The 25,146-nt window shown below is 34.9% G+C and overlaps 1 protein-coding gene and 1 long non-coding RNA gene across 6 annotated transcripts in view; one reads left to right on the top strand and one right to left on the bottom strand.

The window, feature by feature from the left end:
* PHF14 (PHD finger protein 14) overlaps nt 1-25,146 on the top strand; it is a 200,505-nt gene that overhangs the window by 172,896 nt on the left and 2,463 nt on the right. The window lies entirely within an intron of this gene.
* Nucleotides 22,894-25,146, bottom strand: part of LOC307191212 — a 69,255-nt gene continuing 67,002 nt past the window's right edge. For both annotated transcript variants that reach the window (XR_013829641.1, XR_013829642.1), the window contains one exon: nt 22,894-24,167. This is a non-coding gene — a long non-coding RNA (uncharacterized lncRNA). The remainder of the gene's footprint in view (nt 24,168-25,146) is intronic.

Below are 25,146 nucleotides of genomic sequence, written 5' to 3'. Positions count from 1 at the left end.
TTGTAGTTAAATATTTGTTTAGGATAGGAAAAAGCTATATAACACTTGATCTGCATTACTTTAAAATTAGACATTAAAAGGTGTTAGTTACGTTAGAAATATTTCACATGCTTTGTGACTTCAGATTACATTTCCTGACTTTGACTTGGTATTGCCTTTTCCTAATGAAGAACAAAATTTCATTGAACTAGGATCTATATACTAAAATACATCCTTAGGTAATTTTTTGAAGATGGTGTGTTACAGTAATTTACAAATAAAATATATAAACTTCATTTAGCATAAATGTTTTCTATAAATAACTAGCATTAATATATTTTAATTACTTTTTCATATTGCTTATCTATTGTGTAAGGAATTTAGTGAAAAATTACTTTGAACTGTGTTTTTAAATGTATTAATTATTTTGTTCGCATTATGCAACTAATACATGTTCATTACAGATAATTTGAAAAATGCAGAGAAATGGATAAAACAAAAGTCATAATCTACTTCCCAGGGATTACCACTGTTGGCATATTGATGTATTTGTTTTTAGCGTTTCTTCTTGCCTTCATTTTACAAATATTTACTGAGCCTCTTGTAAGTGTAGGGCCCAGTAGTAGTTGTTGGGAGTACTGTGGTATCCATGAAAGGACATAACCCCTTCCTCTTGATGCTTATAGTCTAAAAGAGAATATAGACAAATGAGAAGAAAACTATGGAAGAACTCAAGATACTGTTAAAACCAGGAGCAGTGGAAATAACCTGGTTTGATGGGTCCCAGCAAATATTCTTGGTATTTTTAGAAAGTGGTAGGAATCTTCCCTCAGTTCCACTACTATTATAGGTGTATGTTCTTACTTACATCCCCTTCCTCCCTCTTTCCCTCCTTCCCTCCTTCCCTCCTTCCTTCCTTCCTTCCTTCCCTCTCTCTCTTTCTGTGTCTCATGTTTTTAAAATTCCATTGGCCATTTCAGTGAGGATCTAGAAGGAAAAACAATTCTTATGTGCATATACCTTCATATCTGAAAAATGCACATTATTTTAAAACCACTGTGCATCATTGTCATTTCTACAAACTTAAATAAACTGAGCTAACTTCCAAAATGTCTACAAGGCAATTACTTCACTATGAGCAGAAAAGAATTTAGCATTTCCAAATTATTTTTATGATATAAATATATAAAATATACATAGTATATAATATATGTTGTAAAATAACATAGTATAATAAATATATTTTATAAATATTTATATAAATATATAAACTGTTATAATTTGTATTATATGTGAAATATATAATACTACAAAAAGTTGCTGATTCACTTGTTATAATTTATGGAAGTATTTTATTTTATCCAGTTTTAACACTGTCATTTGCCTAAAGCAGCACAGTTTTGTAGCATTTTGTAAAGAAAATTTTGTATTAATATAATTAATTTAATCAAAGAACTGTTTCTCTAATCAAATAATCATGTGCTTTGTTTTTATCATCATGAAGTAGTCTAATGAAAGTGAAAACTAACATGTGTAATAGATATATGTGATAGTACCACTAGGGAAAATGTAAAAGCATATTTTATAAGAAAAAAATTTTTAAAAACCAATGGCAAATAGGCTCTTGCATGTGTTGAGACTAAATTCTTTATTATGAATTATTAACTATATTAAATTAATTCTAGTGTTATTTTAGAATGTTTCATTGGAAAATCTAGGCTTATGACAGTATGTTTATGACATAGTTCCTAGTACTTTACAATTAAAATATGAGAATTCCTATAATAGAATATTTATTTACATGTTACAGAATTATATTTTGAAAGCAAATAATTTTGGTATGATCTAAGACTTTATATTTGAAACTAGTACCAGAGGAATATCAGATAGAAAATATCTTAGTTCCTTCAAGAAGAATTTCTTCATTTCCTTTGACATGTTTTAACATTTCCCAATCTTTTAGAGAACTTCACCTCATCCCTTCTCCAGTTATTGCCCATTTCTGTACTACAGCAAAACTTCTAAATAGTTGTCTATCCTCAGTACCTCCATTTTCTCTTTTTTCCTCTAAAATTGGAAATGTTTATAAAAAAATAAGTGAAGGAGTACAAAAATATTATATACCTCCTGATTACAGTCATGTAGAGTTAATTTTCAGAGTACTCAATTAAAGTTGGAAAGATCATTCTGATTTGACTGTTTATGGTTGAAGGTATAAAGGAACACATCTGCACTTGTTTTTAAAAGCATTTATAGAACTCTGCTATGTGTGAAAGTTTTCCTTTCATACCTACATTCAGCTCCATATGTTCATTTTCAGCATAACTAGGACATGCAAACCTAAAAGGAGATAATGAAAAGGTATTCTTTTTAAAGTAAATGCAGTAGACTCACTGTTAGTGCAAATCAGTGCTGCAGTTGTTTTTTGTTTTTTATTCAGACTGAAAGTCTTAGAGACCAGGAGAGAAAACATACCATATATTACTTTTAGGGAAGGGATATTTTTATGCTGCAGGAAAGGTTTGATTAATATAGAGATATAAAATATAACACATAACAGAAAGCCCAAAGAAATAGTATTTTCAGCAGCCCAGGCCACCGGGAGTAATTTTATCATGATTCTTTTGGTTTTTCCATCATAGTTCAAAGATGGCTGCTATAGCCCCAGTCATTACATCTTTGTTCTTGAAATTAAAGAGGAAGAACAAAGTGCAAAATGGGATCTCCCTCTTTAACTATTTCAGCCAGCCTTTGATCCCTACTACTCCATTAAAATAGCTCTTGTTAAGATCACTTGCTATCTCTTTCTCAGTAGTCATGCCTGTCCTGAATCTTATCTGACCTCTCAACATCATTTGACAATGTCCACCATTCCCTCTTTCTTGAAACATTTTCTTATCTTGGTTTCTATGACCCTCAGAGTCCCCTAATATTCTTCCTACATAAGTGGGAACTCTTTCTCAGTCTTCTTAGTTGAATTCTCTACCTGTACCCAAGTTTTATTATCATGGCGTAGTCCTTGGGACCCTTTTCTTCTCTGTATGCCATTCCCTACATGAATGCATATAGTCTCATCTATAAGTTGAGAACTTCCAGATTTCTCTTGGTAGCCCTGAACTCTTCCCTCAATATCTAAATTCATGTATCCTGATGTTTGCCTGACATTCCCATTGGATAGCTAAAGATTGTCTCAAGCTTAATGTTGCTGAAATAGAATTTTTTTTCCTGATCCTTCCTCACTCCCACTCCCATCACGACTTGCTTCTCTCTTAGTCTTTCCTAACTTACTACTACCATTTTTGTGTGCCCCAAACAGGAATCATTCCTAATTACTCTCTTTTTTTTATCCCCCACTTTCTACCTTGCAGCCTGTCCTGACTCAGAACCATGTCATACATCTTTCCATTCCCACCACTACTGCAGTGCTCCACACCACCGTCATTTCTGATTTATACTGTTGCAGTTGTCTTCTGCCTTATTTCCCTATTTTCATTCTTACCTATAACCTCTACCCTTCCTTCTCTGTACAGCAACTAAAATAAGCTTAAAGCTCAAAATCATATTACTAGTATTAAACCCTTCAGTGGCTTCTCACTGTAAATGGAATAACCAGTGTGGCTTACAAAGGTAACCTAACATTGCCTCCTGCCAGATATACTGGTGGTCATACATGCTGAGCTCATTTGTACTATAGGGCCCTTTGCCCTTGTTGCCTATGCCTGGACATTCTCTTCTCACAGATTAGTACCTAACTGGCTCTTTCAAATCTTTCACGTCTCAGCCTGAATGTCACCTCTTTAGTAGAGGAACTTCCCTCACTACCTTGTCTAAGGAAAACCGTGCTCCCACACATTGTATTCCTTTCCTTTGTTTTTTCTACTACATCAAAATATGAAATTATTTATCTGTTAACAGTTTATTGTCTCTTTCCTATTGAAGTTTAAGATCTCTGAGGACAAAGACATGCTGTTGTTTACCACTTGTTTCTCTGTCTCCTAGAACAGAACCTGGCACATAGTAGACATTCACATATTTGTAGGTTAATAAACAGTAGAAAACATTTCTATATTATAAGTTTAAGTAATTCTTTTTTTAACACCTTTATTGGAGTATAATTGCTTTACAATGGTGTGTTTCTGCTTTATAACAAAGTGAATCAGTTATACATATACATATACATATGTTCCTATATCTCTTCCCTCTTGCGTCTCCCTATAAGTTTAAGTAATTCTTAACATTATAATTACCATTTGTATTGAAATACTAAAACCGTAGTTAGAAAAGGAAGCAAAACTGATCATTTTTATCCTGGTAAAAAGAAAAAGCACTTTCTCCAACCATGTACATCTGAGCTCAACTTTCGACCCTGGTTTTTGGAAATGTATTTTAAATTCTATAATATAATAGCTACCATTGTTTTGAGCACCTACTGTGTAACACATTTTACTAGTAAATGTAAACATTTTACTAGTATAATTTGCATGCATAATCGTACTTCTAATCCCCAAAGGCTGTTTTTTGAGGTTAGTTTTTAATTTTTTTACATTTTACAGGTAAGGAAACTGAGACTGAGAGGTCATGTGACTTTCCCAAGGTCACACCAATAGTAAGTGCCAAAACAGGATTCAGATAGATTTGTCTGAGGCCTAATGTATATACACTCTCCATTGTGCTCATGTAGATACTTTGGGTAAGAATACACAATTATTTTACAATATAAGATCAGTTCAATTCTTAGAATACCTAAATGCACACCACCCCCACACACACAACGTCAGCAACATTTTTTGTTTTTATGTATGCTCTATTTTTGCCAACATTTATTTTTATTTTATTTTATTTATTTATTTATTTTGGCTGCACCAGATCTTAGTTGTGGCACGTGGGATCTTTGTTGTGGCATGTGGGATCATTAGTTATGGCATGTTGACTTATTATTTGCATCTTGTGGCATGCAGACTCTTAGCTGTGGCATGAGAACTCTTAGTTGCGGCATGCATGCATAATCTAGTCCGACCAGGGATCAAACCCGGGCTCCCTGCGTTGGGAGCGCAGACTGTTACCCACTGGACCACCAGGGAAGTCCCCAGCATTAGATTTAAAATCATATTGATTTATTATGGTCACTACTGGCTCATCATGAAAAACAGTTCCAGACAGCAACTTAGGAGACTTGAATTCTGATTCCAGCTCTACTATTAAGTAACTGTGGGACCTTGGGGAGGTAAATTATGTATTTTAAGAATGGCTTCTCTATCAGTAGAGTAAAAAGAGTGGATCAAATGAACCATCCTGTAAGTAAAATACCTTCTGTCTCTATAATTTTATGGCTCTTAATAGAGAAGAGTGGTCTGGAAAACCACTGAAATCTGTTGTAACTTATGTCAGCATCTGATTTATCTCTTAAATGTGAATTGCTTATTTAATATATTGATTTGCTCTTCTTAGAAATACACACAATGAGTAGTATTCTTGCTTTAATCAGTCTTGAAATTTAGAGAGGTAATTAGAAGAATATGGATATAGAATTTAATAGTTGTCTTGAATAATCTATATTATTTTATTTTTTGTTATCTACCTTTGATTTTCCTCATATTACAAATAGAGGTGCTCACTGAATTCTCTTCTGCTTATTGCAGTGTTTCAGTTGATTCTCTTGACATTTCCAGGTATAAACAAATAGGGATGGTTTTATTTCCTCTTTTACAATTTTATACTTCATGTCCTTCTCTTGTCTAATTGTGTTGGCCAGTATCTCCAAAACAAGATTAAATAATAGTGGTATATTTGTCATCACCTTGACTTGGATTGTTTCTAGCGTGTTTCTTGGATTGTTGCTAGCTTTTGAGCTGAAAACGTGTATGTTATTTTTAAAAAGTATAACAAATAAATATATAAAATATAATAATGAAAATAAACTGGAAGTTGTAGAAGTATAATACGATGCCATTCATATAAAATGTTAAAATAAAAAAAAATACCAGGGAGTGATTAATGTCCAATTCAGCGTATTGGTTACATCTGGTAAAAAGGAAGGAAGAGTAATGGGATGGGGAAGGAATATCCAGAGGGCTTCAATAAGTGTTATAAGTTATGGTTATGATTATTGCTATGTTTGCAACATTTTATAACAAAATAATTGGACTTGCTGAAGAAACAAGGAGGTGTCTGTTGAGGAATAGAGAAGATAGGAGGCATAAATTGAACTCACTTTCACAATTCAAGTGCATAAATTTCCTGAGAGCAGGGATCAGCTCTGTTTGTTCTCCTCTCTACCATGAACATATGCACAGCACATAGTAGGTATTCACTTAATAATTTTTGAATGAAAAATAGAGGAAAGAAAGGATATTTTTCATTAGTTTTCCCTATTCCTTCTTTCTCCTTATTCTTTCATACACATCATTAATTTTTTTTTAAGTAAAGCTTAAATAATTTAGGCATATAGATCTATTTTATATATTAGAAGCCTACATTTTTTCTAAATGTACAAAATGTTACCAAGTTTTCCATACAGCTTTCTGGAACTCAACATATTATTACATATTTATTGTGCTGCTTGTGATGTGTAAAACACATAACACAAATTAATTATTGGGTACACTACTTGTGTGCTGAGTCCTAAAAATGATTCATGCTACCTATGTTCAGAGGAGGCAAAATGGTATTGCAGTCTCAAATGCCTGCTGTTGCTCAGTTATATTCCTGCTTTATCATTCTTTTGAAATTGAATATGTCATATATCAACAAGACATTTCAGACTGTGGTGAAATACAGCTTATTTTTTTTATTTTAAAAGAAAATTGGAATAAAAAGGTCACATTCTGTTTATGTACTTTCTGTGTGATAAAATACAAAACAGTAATTTAAAAAGTTAAGAAAAGTAAAATCATTTTTTAATGCTTCCATAATTCAGTGGAGAATTAGAAATTTATGTTTCCTAGGTAATTGTTGAACACCTGTATTACGAAAATTAGCACTTTCCAAATGTTTAACGAATTTTCATTGAACAATATGGTTGCCACATAATGTGGCCATGAGATCATTAACTTTTATTTTCTCATTTTTATATATTTAAATTTATAATTTAATTTTCATTAACTGTTCCATTTTGTCAGTTTTATATTCAATATTATACCAGGATTTTCTTTTGAGACCCTTCAGTTTGAACTCTCAACGTTTCCAAGAGCTTCCAAGAGTCCTTCATGTACCTACCTCTGTAGAAGCTTATGATTCTTCTTCTTAAAAAAGAGGCTATTTTTTCTTTCTCAGCAAGTAAGCTTTTGTGTTAATAACTGTCAAAGAATTGAGAAAGCCGAGGACCTCAATAATAAATCCTCTTTACATGAGCTTATTTGAAGACAAAAGAGCAGCCATCCCAAGGTAATGGTAGAATTTTATGTTTCTCAGAAACTGATTCTTGCAACATTTTCCCAGTACCCCTTTTTCTCAACTATTCCTGTATCCTCATGAGATTTAGGAAATATAACACAACAAATCCTAATATTGTCAGAATGCTTGAAAAAATGAAAAGGCAGTTGGTATGTTTATCAGGATTTCTCATAAATAATCTTCAGGTAGCAGAATTCTAAACTGTTTTGGATTTAAAGATTGCTTTTCAATGATTTCTGCAAGACAGACTTAGGATCTTTTTGTATAACTGAGTAATGTGGTCAGTATCTGTTGGGCAAAAATTGAATTATTTTGGAAAAATATGTGAGGTTTAAAATTTATTGATCATGAGCAGTTCTTCTTGTCTGCGTGGTATGTTGGAAAGAGAACTCTTTGGAGTCAGACAGAGCTGAGTTTAAATCCCAGCTCCTCTTATATTTTTAGGTACGTGACCGAGGGCAGTTCTTTAATGTCTTCAATTCTCAATTTTCTAGATGGGAAACGGGAATAAGACTTATCTTGCCTGGCATTTGTGAGGATTACATACAATGCATCTAAATACTCTGTATTTAATAAGTACTCAAAAAGTCAAAACTACTATTTGTTTCCCATGCATCTATATAGTAGAGAATTTATTCATATAGTCAAAGGAAATATTAATTGAGACACTGTGATATGATAGAAATGACACTAGCTTCTGAGGATACTGTGGTTAGCAAGACAGAGAAAATCTGCTATCCTGGAGCTTCCACTCTAGTGAAGGAAGACAGATAGTATATAAAATAAGTAAGTAAGTGATCATTTCATTGTGATAAATGTTATGAGGAATGATCTGTTTGGTGGAGGAAGGGCAGGTTCCGTGCATGAAGTCAGAGAACTCACTGATTAAGACCGTATAACAAAAACAAAAAACAAAAAAAACTAGGCATATAAAATTAAAGGCAGAGGAAGGAGCTAGTGCTGTTTGTTCAGGAATCACAAGGAAGACCAGCATGTTTGGAGCTGCTTAAGCAAGTTGGAGAACTGTCCAAGATGAAGCCAGAAACGTGGAAGGGGCCAGATGATAATAGGACTTTGTAGGCCATGGCAGGAGTTTGGATTCTACTCTAAACACAGTGCTGTTGGAGGGTTTCAAGCAAAGGTGGGATGTGATATTCTCTGTGTCTTACAAAAATTGCTGCCTACTATATGGACAATAGGTTGTACAACTATGAAATGGAAGCAAGAAGGCTGATTAGGAAGCTATTAAAGTAATCCAGGCAAGAAATATGATAGCATGGACTAAGATGGTAACAATGGAGATGGAAAGCACTAGACAGATTTTAGATACTCTGTGGTGATAGAGACAACAGGAGTTGGTTGTGGGGTGTGAGAGAAAAGAATCAAGGAATGACTCCTAGAGTTTGCATTTGAGCAGTTGGGTAAATTATAGACCAAGAGAGGTATAAGGCTGTTTGGGGAGGTTGTCAGTGGTTAGGAAGAGGAATCAAGTTTGGCTTTGTACATGGTATGTTTGAGGTGCCTATTTAAAGTTCAGTGAAGACATCAAGTAGCATTGGACATACGAGTTTAAAGCATGGAATATACGCCAGGCTGAAGATATAAATTGGAGAGTCATCATAAAATAGATGGCATTTGAAGCCCTTTAGAGCCATCTCCAGATAACAGTAACAGAGTTCTAAAGACAGGGATGAAAAGAAGTTAAAAGAAATAAAAGATATGGGGAAAATTCAGAGAACTAGGAGAAGAAAATTAAGAAAGATGCCAATGTTGTATTGGTAAGAATGCTTTAACTGCAAGTAATAGAAACGCAACTACTTTTTAAATATTTCATACCTTGTAGATTCAGAATTGAGAATATTAGATGGTTATAAGGTGAAAAAAGACATTTTCTTTGTTTTCTGATGTTATCTGTGTGTTGACTTTAGGTTTGCCACTCCTTCTTATTCTTCAGGTCTTAATGTATCTGTCGTTTTCCGGAGGGGGAGGAGCTTCTATGAAATTCTTAGGTCCTTCTAGTAAAACCCTCATAGCACTATACTTTCATTGAACATATCATAATTGCAGTTAGATAGTTGCTCGAGTAACCATTGTTTTGGACACAGATTACAAGCTCCATAATGCTGGGAGTCTGTCTCTTATATATCATTTTTTCTGTTTAGCACCTATCACAATACCTGACACATAGTTGATAGTCAGGGAAGAATGTAAATGGCTTTTGTAGCTCTCTGAATGCTCTTTTCAAATAGGGTTTTAAAATGTCATTGTATGAAACATTTTTTCTAATGTTGTATAGCCTAGATCATGGACTATTGAGAAACACTTTATACTTATAGAATAACTCACTGGTCATAGAAAACATTAGTTAACTAAGTACATTTTCAGGCAGGCTTTATAAGTGATTTGGTACTTGCCACATGGCCTACTTTTTGGAATCATTTAAGAACATAGCAGTTCATGGTTTTCATTATGGTAACAGTTTAAAACAAGGAGTTTAAAACATTTAATATTTTTCTTTAAAAAGCAAAATAGTGTTTATATGGTTATCTGTGAATTCAAGATGTGGAAATGTGGCTGTTAGGTTTGACACTGATCATGAAATACAACTATTAGAGAAATTTTCTTGTGTGGAATTTTCTAAAATACTATTTTTAATTTTTCTTGAAGCAAAATCTACTTTTTGTCACCCATGAAAAATTATGCCATAAGAAATGTGTTACTTGGACGTCTAATGAGCTATTAATTTCCAATAAAACTGTGAAGATTAATGGATTCACTCTAGGGAAAATAGCATTCAACTTGAAATAGAGATATTTGAGGCAACTTAATCTGTTCACTTTGGAGTAAAGATTTTAAAATTCACTTTCTAAACATAAGTTTACTTCTCAAAGATACAGTCCTTTGATGTTGTTAATCTTAATAAAAGAGCAGTCAGTGTAAGTTACATTGAGAGGTATTTGTTTTAAAGATTCACAATACCACTCTTTGAGAATGAAGGAGGGTATATTATTTCGATGCCATACCTGAACTCTAGAATATCAATCATTAAAAAAAAAAAAAAAAACTCTCCTTATGTATTGTCATGGTTTAGTTTTTTTCTCTTAACATTTTATGCCTGATAGACTTTATAATATACTTTCTCCATTGCACTGTAATTCTGTGCCTCCCTGTCTTCCACATTGGAACACGGGCTCCTCTAGGCAGCAAGACATTTCATTCATCTTTGTTATTTCCAATACCTTTCCCAGTGTCCGACACACAATCATTGTTCAATAAATTTTTGCAGGAGGAAGAAAGGAACGATTCTAGGAATAGAATTTACTTCAAGAGTTAAGATTATCTTAAAAAGATAAAATGTTTAATATGAGTCAAGGATGAAATGTATTCCAGACTCTTCTAGAATGAGGAAATTATTTACCATAACAGTTGAATCTGGTTCTCATGGTTCTTAAACTTCATGAATCCACAAAACACAGCAATGAGTTTCATGTGTGAAACATCACTCAGTATTACTGAATGACTGTGATTTTACTAGTGAGCAGTAAATACTGATTTATATTGTGGAATCTGTAATGAGCTGTCCATATCACAGAAATGCCAAAACTCTGCTATTCATAAGTCTGATTACCTCTGCATACTATTTTGGTGGGAAACTTTATAGTATTTAAAACATAAGTATACTTATGTCTAAATCATCTAACAAAGCTCATTGCTTGCTTGTCTGGTTTTATTTTTTGTGTTGAGATAACTTTGATTTTCAAAGCATTGCAAAAATTGTATGGAGAGTATGAAGCACCCAGTTTCTCCTTATGGTAACATCTTATGTAATAGGACAGTTATCAAACCTAAACATCAAGTTACATAAATAACAACATTTTCATTAAGGGAGTTTGTGTTACCTTTCACTTTTTGAACGTCTTCTACCTCTTCTCTAAAGTAGCACTAAGATTGTGATATTACCATTTATGTAAATTCTGTTTATTTCTATGACAGTGATTTGATACTATGAGCTATAACTGTCCTTTGTTTAGAACGTCAAAACTCAGCAAAGGAAGTGTAAAACTTCCGTATTTTCTCATATTTTTTTTATTATGGCATTAATTAAAATGGCCAAAGATTATGCTTTTTCTAATGGCAATATAGAAATTAGTTTGAGTAAAATTTAACTGTAGGGCTTGACTAAGCCAAAAAAAAATTTTGTTTAATTGAAATATAGTTGATTTACAATATTGTGTTAGTTTCAGGTGTACAGCAAAGTAATTTGTTTATACACACACACATACATACAATATATTCTTTTTTTAATGCTTTTCCATTATAGGTTATTAAAAGATACTGAATATAGTTCCCTATGGTATACAGTAAATCCTTGTTGTTTATTTTACGTATGATAGTATGTATCTGTTAATCCCATACTCCTAATTTATCCTCCCCATGCCCCCTTCCCTTTTGGTAACCATAAATTTTCTCTGTCTACGAGTCTGCTTCTGTTTTGTAAATAGATTCATTTGTATTATTTTTTAGATTCCACATATGTTATTTGTCTTTCTCAGTCTGCCTTACTTCACTTAGTATGATAATCTCTAGATCCACCCACGTTGCTGCAAAGGGCATTATTCTTTTTTGTGGATGAGTAATATTCCATTGTGTGTATATATATATATATATATATATATATATATATATACACACACACACACTTCTTTATGCATTCATCTGTTGGACACTAAGGTTGCTTCCATGTCTTGGCTATTGTAAATACTGCTGCAGTGAACATTGGGGAGCATATATCTTTTCAAATTAGAGTTTTTGTCTTTTCTGGATATGTGCACAGGAGTGGGATTGCTGGATCATACAGTAACTCTATTTTTAGGTTTTTAAGGGACACATACCATTTTCCTTAGTGGCTGCACCAATTTATATTCCCACCAATAGTGTAGGAGTGTTCCCTTTTCTCCAAACCCTGTACAGCATTTGTTATTTGTAGACTTTTTCATGATGGCCATTCTGAGCAGTGTGAGATGATACCTCATTGTAGTTTTTGATTTACATTTCTCTAATAATTAGCGATGTTGAGCATCTTTTCATGTGCCTGTTGGTCATCTGTATGTCTTCTTTGGAGAAATGTCTATTTAGGTCTTCTGCCCATTTTTTGATTGGGTTGTTTGTGGTTTGGTTTTTTTAATTGAGTTGTATGAGCTGTTTGTATATTTTGGAAATTAAGCCCTTGTCGGTCACATGTTTGCAAATATTTTCTCCCAGTCCATAGGTTGTCTTTTCATTTTGTTTATGGTTTGCTTTGCTGTGCAAAAGCTTATAAGTTTGATTAGGGCCCATTTGTTTATCTTTGCTTTTATTTCTTTTGCCTTGGGAGACTGATTTAAGAAAATATTGCTACCGTTTATGTCAGAGAATATTTTGTCTGTGTTCTCTTTTAGGAGTTTTATGGTATCACGTCTTATATTTAAGTCTTTAAGCCACTTTAATTTTGTGCATGGTGTGAGGGAGTGTTCTAACTTCATTGATTAACATGTGGCTGTCTAGCTTTCCCAACACCACTTGCTGAAGAAACTGTCTTTTCTCCATTATATATTTTTGCCTACTTTGTTGAAGATTAATTGACCATTAATTTATTTCTGGGCTCTCTAATCTGCTCCATTGATCCATATGTCTGTTTTTGTGCCAGTACCATGCTGTTTTGATTACTGTAGCTTTATAGTATTATCTGAAGTCTGGAAGGGTTATACCTCCAGCTTTGTTCTTCTCTCTCAGAATTGCTTTGGCAATTCTGGGTCTTTAGTGATTGCATATAAATATTACAATTATTTGTTTAGTTCTGTGAAAAATGTCATGGGTAAATTGATAGGGATAACATTAAACCTGTAGATTGCTTTGGGTAATATGGCCATTTTAACTATGTTAATTCTTCCAATCCAAGAGCATGGGATATCTTTCCATTTCCTTGAACCATCTTTGATTTCTTTTATCAATGTTTTATAGTTCTCAGAGTATAAGTCTTTCACCTGCTTGGTCAGGTTTATCCCTAGGTTTTCTTTTCTTTGTTTGTTTGTTTTTAATGCAATTTTGAACAGGGCTTTTTTTTTGTACTTCCTGATATTTCATTGTTAATGCAAAGAAATGCAACAGATTTCTGTATATTAATCTTGTATCCTGCTACCTTGCTGAATTCATCTATCACTTCTAATAGTTTTTGTGTGGAGTCTTTAGGGTTTTCTACATAGAGTATCATGTCATCTGAATATAATGACAATTTTACCTCTTCCCTTTTGACTTAGATACATTTTGTTTCTTTTTCTTGTCTGATTGCTGTGGCTAGGACTTCCAATACAATGTTGAATAGAAGTGGTGAGAGTGGGTGTCCTTGTCTTGTCCCAGAATTTAGTGGGAAGGCATTCAGCTTTTCACCATTGAGTATTATGTTGGCTGTGGGTTTGTCACAAATGGCTTTTATTGTGTTGAGATATGTTCCCTCTGTACCCAGTTTGGCAAGAGTTTTTATCATGAATGGATGTTGAATTTTATCATATGCTTTTTCTGCCATCTATTGAGATGATCATGTGGTTTGTGTCTTTTGTTGATGTGGTCTATCACATTGATTGATTTGTGTATGTTGAACCATCTTTGTGACCCTAGAATGAATCCAACTCGATCATGGTGTATGATTCTTTTTATGAATTGTTGGATTCAGTTTGCTAATATTTTGTTGAGGATTTTTGCATCTATATTCATCAAAGATATTGGCCTGTAATTTTCTTTACTTAGTGTCTGTCTTTTTGGTATCAGGGTGATGGTGGCTTCATAGAATGACTTTGGGAGTGTTCCCTCCTCTTCAGTCTTTTGGAAGAGTTTAAGAAAGAGTTTAAGAAGTATAAGTTCTTCTTTGTATGTTTGGTAGAATTCCTCAGTGAAGCCATCCAGTCCTGGACTTTTATTTGCAGGGACTTTTAAAAAAATTACAGATTGTATTTTACTTCTAGTGATTGGTCTGTTCAAATTATCTGTTTTTTCTTGATTCAGTTTTGTCAGACTGTATGTTTCTAGAAACTTGTCCATTCCTTCTGGGTTGTCCATTTTGTTGGCATGTAACTGTTTATAATATTTTCTTATGATTTTTGTATCAATATTTATGCATTATTCATTGTTATTTCTCCTTCTTCAGTTCTTAATTTATTTGGGTCCTCTCTCTTTTCTTCTTGGTGAGCCTAGCCAGAGGTTTGTTGATTTTATTTATCCTGTCAAAGAACCAGCTCTTGGTTTTATTGATTTTTTCTATTGTTTTTTAATCTCTTTTATTTATTTCTCTCTGATCTTTATTATTTCCTTCCTTCCACTGACTGTAGATTTTGTTTGTTTTTCTTTTTCTAATTCTTTTAGGTAGTAGTTTAGGTTGTTTATTTGGGATTTTTCTTATTTTCTGAGAAAGGCCTGTATTTCTATGAACTTCTCTCTTAGAACTTCTTTTGCTGTGTCCCATTGATTTTGTATGGTTGTGTTTTTATTGTCTTTTTTCTTGAGGTATTTTTTTTATTTCATTGTTGACCCACTGGTTTTTTAGCAGTGTGTTGTTTGGTCTCCATGTAATCATTTTTTGTTCTCATTTCTCTTTCTGTGATTGATTTCTATTTTCATTCCACTATGGTCAGAAAAGATGCTTGAAATTTCTATCCTTTTAAATTTGTGGAGGTTTGTTTTGTGGCCTAGTATGTGGTGTATCCTAGAGAATGTTGCATATACACTTGAAAAGAATGTGTATTCTGGGTTTTTTGGATGTAATGTCCTATAGATATCAACTAAGTCTAACTGTTTTATTGTGTCATTTAGTATCTCTGTTGCCTTATTGATTTTCTGTCTGGAAGATCTGTCCATTGATGTCAGCGGAGTGTTAAAGTCTCCTACTATTATTGTATTCCCATCAATTTCTCCCTTTATGTCTGTTAGTATTTATTTTATGTATTTAGGTACTTCTCTGTTGGGCGCATATATGTTAACAAGTATGATATCTTCTTCTTGTATTGATCTTTTTATCATTATGTAGTGTCCTTCTTTGTCTTTCTTTATGGCCTTTGTTTTATTTTATTTATTTTTTAATTTATTTATTTTTGGCTACGTTGGGTCTTTGTTGCTGTGCACAGGCTTTCTCTAGCCATATTGAGCGGGTTCTACTCTTTCTTGCAGTGCACAGGCTTCTCACTGTGGTGGCTTCTCTTGTTGGAGAGCATGGGGTCTAGGCACGCGGGCACAGTTGTTGCGGCATGCAGGCCCTAGAGCATGCGGGCATCAGTAGTTGTTGCGGGTGGGCTCAGTAGTTGTGGTGCATGGGCTCTGGGGTGTGCAGGCTTCAGTAGTTGTGGCGCACGGGCTCGGTAGTTGTGGATCACGGGCTCTAGAGCGCAGGCTCAGTGGTTGTGGCTCACAGACTTAGTTGCTCCATGGCATGTGGGATATTCCTGGACCAGGGCTCAAACCTGTGTCCCCTGCATTGGCAGGCAGATTCTTAACCACTGCACCACGAGGGAAGTCTCTGGTCTTTATTTTAAAGTCTATTTTGTCTGATATGACTATTGCTACCTTAGCTTTCTTGTCATTTCCATTTGCATGAAATACCTTTTTCCATCCCCTCACTTTCAATCTATGTGTGTCTTTTTCCCTAAAGTATATCTCTTGTAGGCAGCATATTGTAGGTCCTTATTCTATTATCCAATCTGCCACTCTCTCTCTTGATTGGAGCATTTAGTCAGTTGACATTTAAAGTACTTATTGATGATTATGTATTTGTCATTTTAAACCTTGTTTTCCAGTTGATTTTGTAGTTTTTCTTTGTCCCTGTCTTCCTTTTGATTTTCCTTTTATGGTTTGATGGTTTTCTTTTGTATTATGCTAGAGTTCCTTTCTTTTTGGTTTTTGTGAAGCTGTTGTATGTTTTTGATTTGTTATCCTGGTTTTCAAGTATGCTAACCCATAACTATACCTACTTGCTTTAGACTGGTAGTCATATAAACAAACATTCTAAAAGGTCTACCTTTTCTTACTTCCCTCCCTGACATTTTGTGATTTCGATGTCCTATTTTACATCTTCATGTTTATCCTTTGGCTGTTCATTGTAGTTATAATCGCCTTCACTGATTTTTTTTCATTTTTATTCTATGTACTGGCTTATTTAAGGGATCTTCAATCCTTTTATAAATTTGTCTTTCCTGTTGTGACTTTCCCTTTCCTGTAGATTCTTACTTCTTTTCTATTTAGAGAAGACCTTTCAATATTTCTTTTAGGATTGGTTTACCATTGCTATATGCTTTTAGTTTTTGCTTGTCTGAGAAATTCTTTCTCTCTCCTTCTGTTCTAAATGATAATCTTGCCTGGTATCCTAGGTTGCATGCTTTTCCCTTTCAGGACTTTGACTATATCTCGTCACTCCCTCCGGGCCTGCAAAGTTCTGTAGAGAAAACAGCTGATAGCCTTGTGGGAGTTCCACTGTAACTCACTGTTTTTCTCTTGCTGCCTTTATAATCCTCTCTTTAACTTTCGCCACTTTAATTACCATATGTCTTACAGTAGGGCTGTTTGGGTTCATCTTGTTTGAGACCTTCTGTGCTTCCTGTACCTGGATATCTGTTTCCTTCTTTAGGTTTCGGAAGTTGTCAGCCATAATTTTTTCAAATATATTTTTGATCCCCTTTTCTCTTTCTTCTCCTTCTGGAATTCCTGTTATGTGTAGATTGGCATGCTTTGTATTATCCCATAGATCTCATATATTGCTTTTATTTTTTAAATTTGTCTGTCTGCTGTTCTGATTGGGTGATTTCTGTTATTCTGTCTTCCAGATCACTTATTCATTCTTCTACATTCTTTAGTTTGCTATTTTTTGCCTTTAGCTCAGTTTTCACCTCAGAAATTGAGTTGTCTAATTTTGATTGGCTCCTCTTTATGGTTTCTAGTTCCTTGTTACAGTGATCTACATTTCTATTGATAGTCTTTCTTAATTCCTTCAGCATTTTTATTACCTCCTTTTTGAAATCAGGGTCTGGTAGACTGGTGAGGTCTGTATCATTGTTTGTTCATTTAGGGGGATTCTATTGTTTTTTAAATTGGCAGTAGTTCCTCTACTTTTTCATTTTACTTATATTTCTCTGACTCTATGAATTTAGGAGAAACAGTTATCTACTGTAGTTTTAAAGGGCTGTTTTTATGTGTGAGTGACCCTGTGTAGACCATGTGAGTCCAGTATTGTTGGTGCCAGGGTTGTTTTTGGTATGGCTGCTTGCCAAGTCTTTCCTCGGGGTGTGCTGGCCCTTGTCTCCTTGATAGATGGGTGTGTTTGGTGTTTTGGTGACCAGAGCCTGTGCTGGATGTTGGGCAGGGCCTCCTCTTTGCCCTGTGGTTCTCACAGCCCTGTTGGGGTTAGAGTCTGCTCCCCAGTTGTTGGAATAGAGGCCCCAGATCCAATTCTGAGCTGTGGTGTGAGATAGGTGGGACTGGAGTGCTCCCTCTGGGAAAGGAGCCACTGTGTGTTCTTCCCCAGGAGACTTCTGCCAGGATGTGTGACTCTGTGATGCTGCCTGTCACCTGGTTTGTGCCCACAGAAATCACTGTTGCTGCTGCTGCACTCAGGGGCCACCTCCACTACAGGAGCGCTAATAATCAGTTCAGATTTCAGCCCTGCCTCCACTTGAGTGTGCACGAAATTCGCAAAACCCATGGTGGCAGAAGCTATGCCCTGCTGTGAGCACACTGATAATGAGGATGCTATGGTAGATCCACACCTCTCCCTTACTGAGTTGACAGTGGGGCTCCTATGAAAGATCTGCCCTCCATCCTGCGCGTGCCCCCTGTTGTGGCCCAGGCCCACTCCAGGACCTTCGGGCTGTCTCCCCACAGCCAAACTGGTTCTTCTCCCTAGGTCTGTCTGCTGAAGCCCAAGTTTCAGCACCTAGCCACTGCACACACCAGGAGGCGCGTGTCTCCGGCTGTGCTGGTCTCTCTACCCTGGGGGGCTGCAGGCCAGCTCCCACACTCTCCTCCCCAGCCTCTGAAGCTCCCTGTGTGTTTCAGCACATTTCCCAGCTGGTGAAGGAGGTTCCCAGGGGTGCAGGTCCTGTCCCTATTCCTCCTCTTCTCCCTTTTCCCTTCGTCTTACTGGTTATGTAGGCATCTTTCCAGCAGCTTTGGTTGTATGAGATCTCCTGCAAGCTTTGCAGTATGTATTCTGTGAGAATTATTCCACATGTAGGTATATTTTTGATGTATTTGTGAGAGGAGGTGAGCTCCATATCCCTCTACTCTGCCATCTTGATCTCCTTCACCCAAATTCTTTTAATATATATAAAATGCCTTTTAAATCTATGTTCCATTAAACTCCTCATTGTATTGTGAAGGATAAACAAAATGCTATCACATCCTATTGAAGAGGGCACTTCTTCCACAATGGCCAGTTCCAGTATCAATGGCTGTTGCTTATATTAATAAATAAATAAAATATGCTACCTATAAGTATTTTCCAGCTTGTATAATGAACTCAGTTATTGCTGAATAATTTCTAGTCATAAAACAGTGCATGTATGACTGGAAATTTTAATGAGCCAATCACTGATTTTTATACAACCTAGAAATTTCTTAGCTATGGAACTATAATTCGACTGGTGAGCTTGCATATCTTAAACATTTTTAGACTTTATTTCTGCCTCATTTTTGCTTGATGGAATTTTTTTAACTCCTGGGAATTTAAACCTGTATGTGTATGTTTAGAACAAAAAATAAAACAACATAAATTTAGAAATGTCTCTTCTTCTCCTTGAGTACCTGTGGGAAAAGTAGAGGTTCATATGTATTGTCTTCAAATATTAGTACATTTAGGATTTTTGAAATGTTACATTTAGTGAATAGATGATTTATGCAAAAATATTTTCTAAAGAGCCTCTTTAAATGTTATTTCTTAATATACCATAATCTTTTAATTCATATACATTGGACTTATGCTATTCTCATTTGAAAATATACTTATATTGCCCCCTTATAGAATTTGAGGGGTTTTATTTGTTTTATTTTTCTCTAGAGTCAGTACTGACTACCCACCAACTTCAAAAGCAGGTAGCATTTTTTCTTCCAGTTTAATTGAGATATAATTGACACACAGCAGTCTATATGTTTAAGGTATACAGCAAAATGATTTGATTTATATACATCGTGAAGTAATTATCACAAGTTTAAGTGAACATCTATCTCATATACACACAAAATTAAATAGAAAAAAAATTTTTCTTGTGATGAGAACTCTTATGGTTTACTCTCTTAACAGCTTACATATATAACATACAGTGTTAATTATAGTTATCATGTTGTACATTACATCCCTAGTGCTTATTTATCTTATAAGTGGAAGTTTGTACCTTTTGACTACCTTCATCCAGTTTCCTCCCCATTCACTTCTCCTCACCCCACCCCCTAACCCAAATCTGATCTCTTTTTCTATGAGTTTGTTTTTGAAATTTAATTGATGTCCAATACTGTTAGTTCCTGTTGCATAACATTCAGTATTTCTATATATTTCAAGGTGATCACCATGATAAGCCTGGTTATGTATGTTAGCATACAAAGATATTACATAGTTATTGACTATATTCCCCACACTGTACATTTCATCAAAAGCAGGTAATATCTTTTAAACCAAAGTGTTACATATGATGGAAAGTTAGGGGCCTCTAATGTTCATTTCCAGCATACACTTCTATGCTTATTTCCTAGATATTAGATAGTCTGCCAGAGAAGGAAAATATTTTTATCTTTAAGACCATAAGTTCCGTAGGGGTTATCAAACATAAGCCTTATACAGAAACTCATCTGTCAGAGAAGAAAAGAGTGTGATGGTATTCTTAGCCCCAGCAGGTTAGCACCATATCTTAAACGTATCTTAAATACCTAAAACTTCATATTATGAAAGTTATGCTTTTCTTCATATTTATGAGAAGATATAAGCTTATAGAATTAGGTTTATGCTCATTAAGTGTCTAACCTAACTCACACTTATCATCCATCATTCATTTTCTTTTTCCCAATCCTATTTTGCCAGAGTCTTACCTTCCACTCACTGTTCTTCCTTTCCTTTCCTATTAATATGCCCTCCCTAGATGACTGTACCAATCCTTAGGGCCTTCCTTCTCAGGTCATAGAGATTCTCTCTTGATCTGAAATCATACATGGGAAACCCAAAGTCTTATTTTTAACTGTCCCATTTCCATGCCACCAAAAGCCACCACAAAGAAGTAAAAAGTAACAGGAGGAACTAAAGACTTAGAAAAGCAAACCTACTTTACTAGATCTGCTCCAGAATCACAAATTGAGAGGTAAGTGATTGCTCAACAAATGAAAAAGAATTATTCATATATACTCATACGTGAAATTAGAAATTTATTACTGTCCTTTATCTACTTGCTATTAAAATAAAAGGCCGTGATTCTGTAATGTTAGGTAATGGGATATTTCTTTGATTAACTATCTTTTGAGTCACTAAGTAGAGAAAAAAGGTAGAAATTTACAAAATAGCTCCATTTTGTTTATCGACTTATGTGTTTGAGCTAGGTTTACTAAGAACATCCCAGGTTACTTGAATTTTACAGTAGCCCTAGAGTTTTTTTTTTTAATGTATCTATTTTATTTAGTTTTGGCTGTGTTGGGTCTTCATTGCTGCACGCATCCTTTCTCTAGTTGCAGCAAGCAGGGACTACTATTCATTGAGGTACTCAGGCTTCTCATTGCAGTGGCTTCTCTTGTTGTGGAGCACAGGCTCTAGGAGCGCGGGCTTCAGTAGTTGTGGCACGTGGGCTCAGTAGTTGTGGCTCACGGGCTCTAGAGTGCAGGCTCAGTAGTTGTGGTGCATGAGCTTAGTTGCTCTTGTGGGATCAACCCTTGAACCCTTGTCCCCGGCATTGGCAGGTGGATTCTTAACCACTGAGCCACCAGGGAAGTCCTAGACTTTCTAATTAAATATGCAACTTCTGTCATAAGAACCTCTTACGCTTTTTACTGTGAATTTAATTAAGCATTTCTTGTAAGTTCATTTCAGCATCTCTCATGGCCCACTGAAGTTGAGATTCAGTTGTAAAATGGTAGATTAATTGCCTTTTGTATTAAATGAAATAAGAATCTCAAATATGCAACATCAGGAAATTTAATTGTGGTCTTCAATTGCTTATTCAATGCATTGGAAAACTGAATACAGAAGTACAGAAAAAAGGGCCAAAGGTTGTTAAATGTAGCACATCACACACATTTTGCACTTAATGATCCAAGTGTTTATTACTATGAAGTAAATGCACCACTTAAAGAATTAGAGTGGAATTGTAAAATGTTAAAAACTCTAATTAATTTTAGTCTGAAGCATGCAACATGCTCATTTTTGCCTAAAACATTTTCATTATCGTATTTTTCCAGTTAAGAAAATTTTTTTCCTTATTGTGCAGCACTAGCATATTTTCTTTATTAAAAGCACAATCTTAGATGCCATTGAGAGTTATATCTGGTATACTTTTTTTTTTTAAGTTTAATTTATTTTTGGCTGCCTTGGGTCTTTTTTGCTGTACATGGGCTTTCTCTAGTTGCGGTGAGCGGGAGCTACTCTTCGTTGCAGTATGTGTGCTTCTCATTGCTGTGGCTTCTCTTGTTGTGGAGCACAGGCTCTAGGCACGCAGGCTTCAGTAGTTGCAGCACGCAGGCTCAGTAGTTGTGGCTCGCCGGCTCTAGAGCACAGGCTCAGGAGTTGTGGCGCACGGGCTTAGTTGCTTCACGGCATGTGGGATCTTCCTGGACCAGGGCTCGAACCCGTGTCCCCTGCGTTGGCAGGCGGATTCCTAACCGCTGTGTCACCAGGGAAGTCCCTCTGGTTTATGTTTTAAATGAATAAAAGCGCGTAGTTTTTGACCTCAGATCAGAACAATATATTATATATTGCTTTTCTATACTTAGTCTACAACTAACAGAACAGGTTAAGTGTGTCTTCATATTTTTCACCAAAAGCTGTGTATATACTACAGTTTTAAAGGACCATTATCAAAGCATACAGATAATTTCAACTATTAATTTGAATCCAATTACAGTAACTTTTCTCTGATTAAAGGAATATTTAAAATCTAAAGAAAATATCGTAAGAAAATAGAAATATTTTAAGTTAGTACTTAGTTGTACCTTCTCACTTTATTTTACTGTTTGTACCACCATGTGTCTTTATCTGCTGTCAATAGCAAATTCTGTAAAGTAAAAACAACTGACATCATTCTCTTTGAAAACAGACTCCCATTATGCTTACTTATTTCTGGAAATAAAGCTTATGTTTTCTAATTGTGAAAGTAATCTGTGCTCAGAGTAGAAATGTAAGATAAATGCATGGAAGCACAGACAAGAAAATAAAAACTAATATCATCACCATTATAAACATTTGAGGTACTTAAGGAATTTTAAATAGAAAAATGGAAAGCAAACAGTTTATTTTAGCGTGTATTTTTAATATAGAGGTGACAGTTACCTTGAATTTTCTTCCACATAAACTCTTTGTGCATACAATCACACTTACTTTGAATTTAGAAAACTTTCATTAAATAGTCATTTCTATTTTGTTTTTTTAAATCTTTTTATTTTGAAATAATTTTAAACTTACAAAAAGTTGCAAAAACAGCACAGATAATTCCCATTTGCCCTTCATCCAGCTTCCTGTAGTGTTATTATCTTCTACTGTTCAATTATTTTATAGAGTGTTTATCTGATGTTTTCTCCTTATTAGATTTAGGTTCATGCATTATTGGGAAGGATACCACAGACCAGAATTAATGTGCCCTTTTTAGTGCATCTTACCAAAGAGTTAATGTTAATATGTATTACTGGTAATGTTAACCTTCATCATTTGGTTAAGGTAATGTTTGACAGATTTCTCCACTCTAAAGGTACTCATAAAGTCATCTTTAAAGATATAATGAAATAATGGGGAAAGTGTGTCCCTTTGTATAATCCAACCTTTAAAAGAAATAATTTAAAACTTGACAGTCTGTAGGGTAAATACAGAGTCAGCTGTATTCATAGACTAATTTGAGTCCAAATATTACCTGAGCAGTAGAAATTCGAGCTGCTAAAATAATTGCTCTTTGTTTGGAGTCGGTTACCTCAAGAGAAGGGAAAAGCAGGAGTGGATAGGTTTTATTAATTGACATCAATTCTTTGAACTGTTATGAGTCAAATTTGTAAATAAGGAAAAATAGAGGGCCTTCTCTTCCAGATTGATGTTGCAAGCTGAGTAGGATTTAAACAGACTCTGGGTTTTACTTGGTGGTAAAAGGAATCTAGTTTAGATAAAAATGGCAGTATTGTTACTTACTTCTCTGTTATAATAACTCTTTTAGTCTCATGTTGCCACCTGGAGCATTAGCCCATAATTACATGGTCCATGTGTGCTTAGAAATTTTCATTCTCCTCACTACAGCAATGCTGTCAGTGTCCAAAGAGCAGGAAGGCCAAGGAACCACTTTTAACTGTGTGGCATTATGAGCGTTATTGTTATGTGCGTATTCCTGAAATTCCACATGTAACTAGCAGATCTGCAAGGTTGCTATAATCAACATGTTTTCTGGAGTATGAATTAACAAGCTTAAACATTAAGAGGTAAACCTGTCTGCTTTCCAGCAGCCCCAAAGGGTACATTTTCTTGTTGGCTGCTTCAGAACACTTGATGAAACAAATGTCAAACTTGTCAGGGCTGTCACTAAGAAAATGATCCGTGTAGCAAGGGTCTTCTTTCACTGGGAAAAAAAACAGATGTCTTATCTTAGCAAAGAGTGACAAGAACCTACCATCTATCAGAAGAAAATTTTGCCTGCCTTTAATATCCAGTAGTGAAGAAATACTTTGGTAAAAAAACTTCCTTTCTTTGCAGTTTCATTCATTATGCATTCACTTGTGAATGATATTTGATTTGCTGCCTGAGGTATTTTAATGATTGTATTAATCTTGAACTGTTATAAAGTTCTTATAAAAATTGATGTCTATAGAGAATGGGCTTGAGGACACGGGGATGGGGAAGGGTAGGCTGGGACGAAGTGAGAGAGTGGCATGGACATATATACACTACCAGATGTTATATAGATAGCTAGTGGGAAGCAGCCACATAGCACAGGGAGATCAGCTCGGTGCTTTGTGACCACCTAGAGGGGTGGGATAGGGAGGGTGGGAGGGAGACGCAAGAGGGAGTGGATATGGGGATATATGTATATGTATAGCTGATTCACTTTGTTATAAAGCAGAAACTAACACACCATTGTAAAGCAATTATACTCCAATAAAGATGTTAAAAAAAAATTGATGTGTAAACTTAGAAACACAAATTAGCACTCCCCAAAAAAGGAAAAAAACAAAGCAACTTCTAAAATCCTTTCTGGAGCATTATTATATCTAATTCCAGTGTTTTATTTACAGTGATTAAAGTCTTTGGCTGTTATTATTTTGATGATATTATACCGTAGCAATTATGATGTGTTGGACTCTAGCAGTGGATTAAATGCCTTCTCTGCCCCTCCATAATCCTTTTCTGTATCCAGATCACAGCTATTCTTATACAAAGGAAGAAAGAGATTGTATCTTGTTAACTTACACAAATAGTTTAAAGGCAAAGAAAGGCAAGATATTTTAAGACATTTTCTCTGCATAAAGAAACTTTTGTACCTGTCCTGAACAGGAGGCAGTATTAGGCATGCATTTATTAACTATACTTTATTACTAAGA

Source organism: Stenella coeruleoalba, assembly GCF_951394435.1.
Source record: "Stenella coeruleoalba genome assembly, chromosome: 9".
Classification (NCBI taxonomy): domain Eukaryota; kingdom Metazoa; phylum Chordata; class Mammalia; order Artiodactyla; family Delphinidae; genus Stenella; species Stenella coeruleoalba.
The sequence above is the reverse complement of the archived record's forward strand: the minus strand, read 5'-3'. Positions and strand labels throughout refer to the sequence as shown.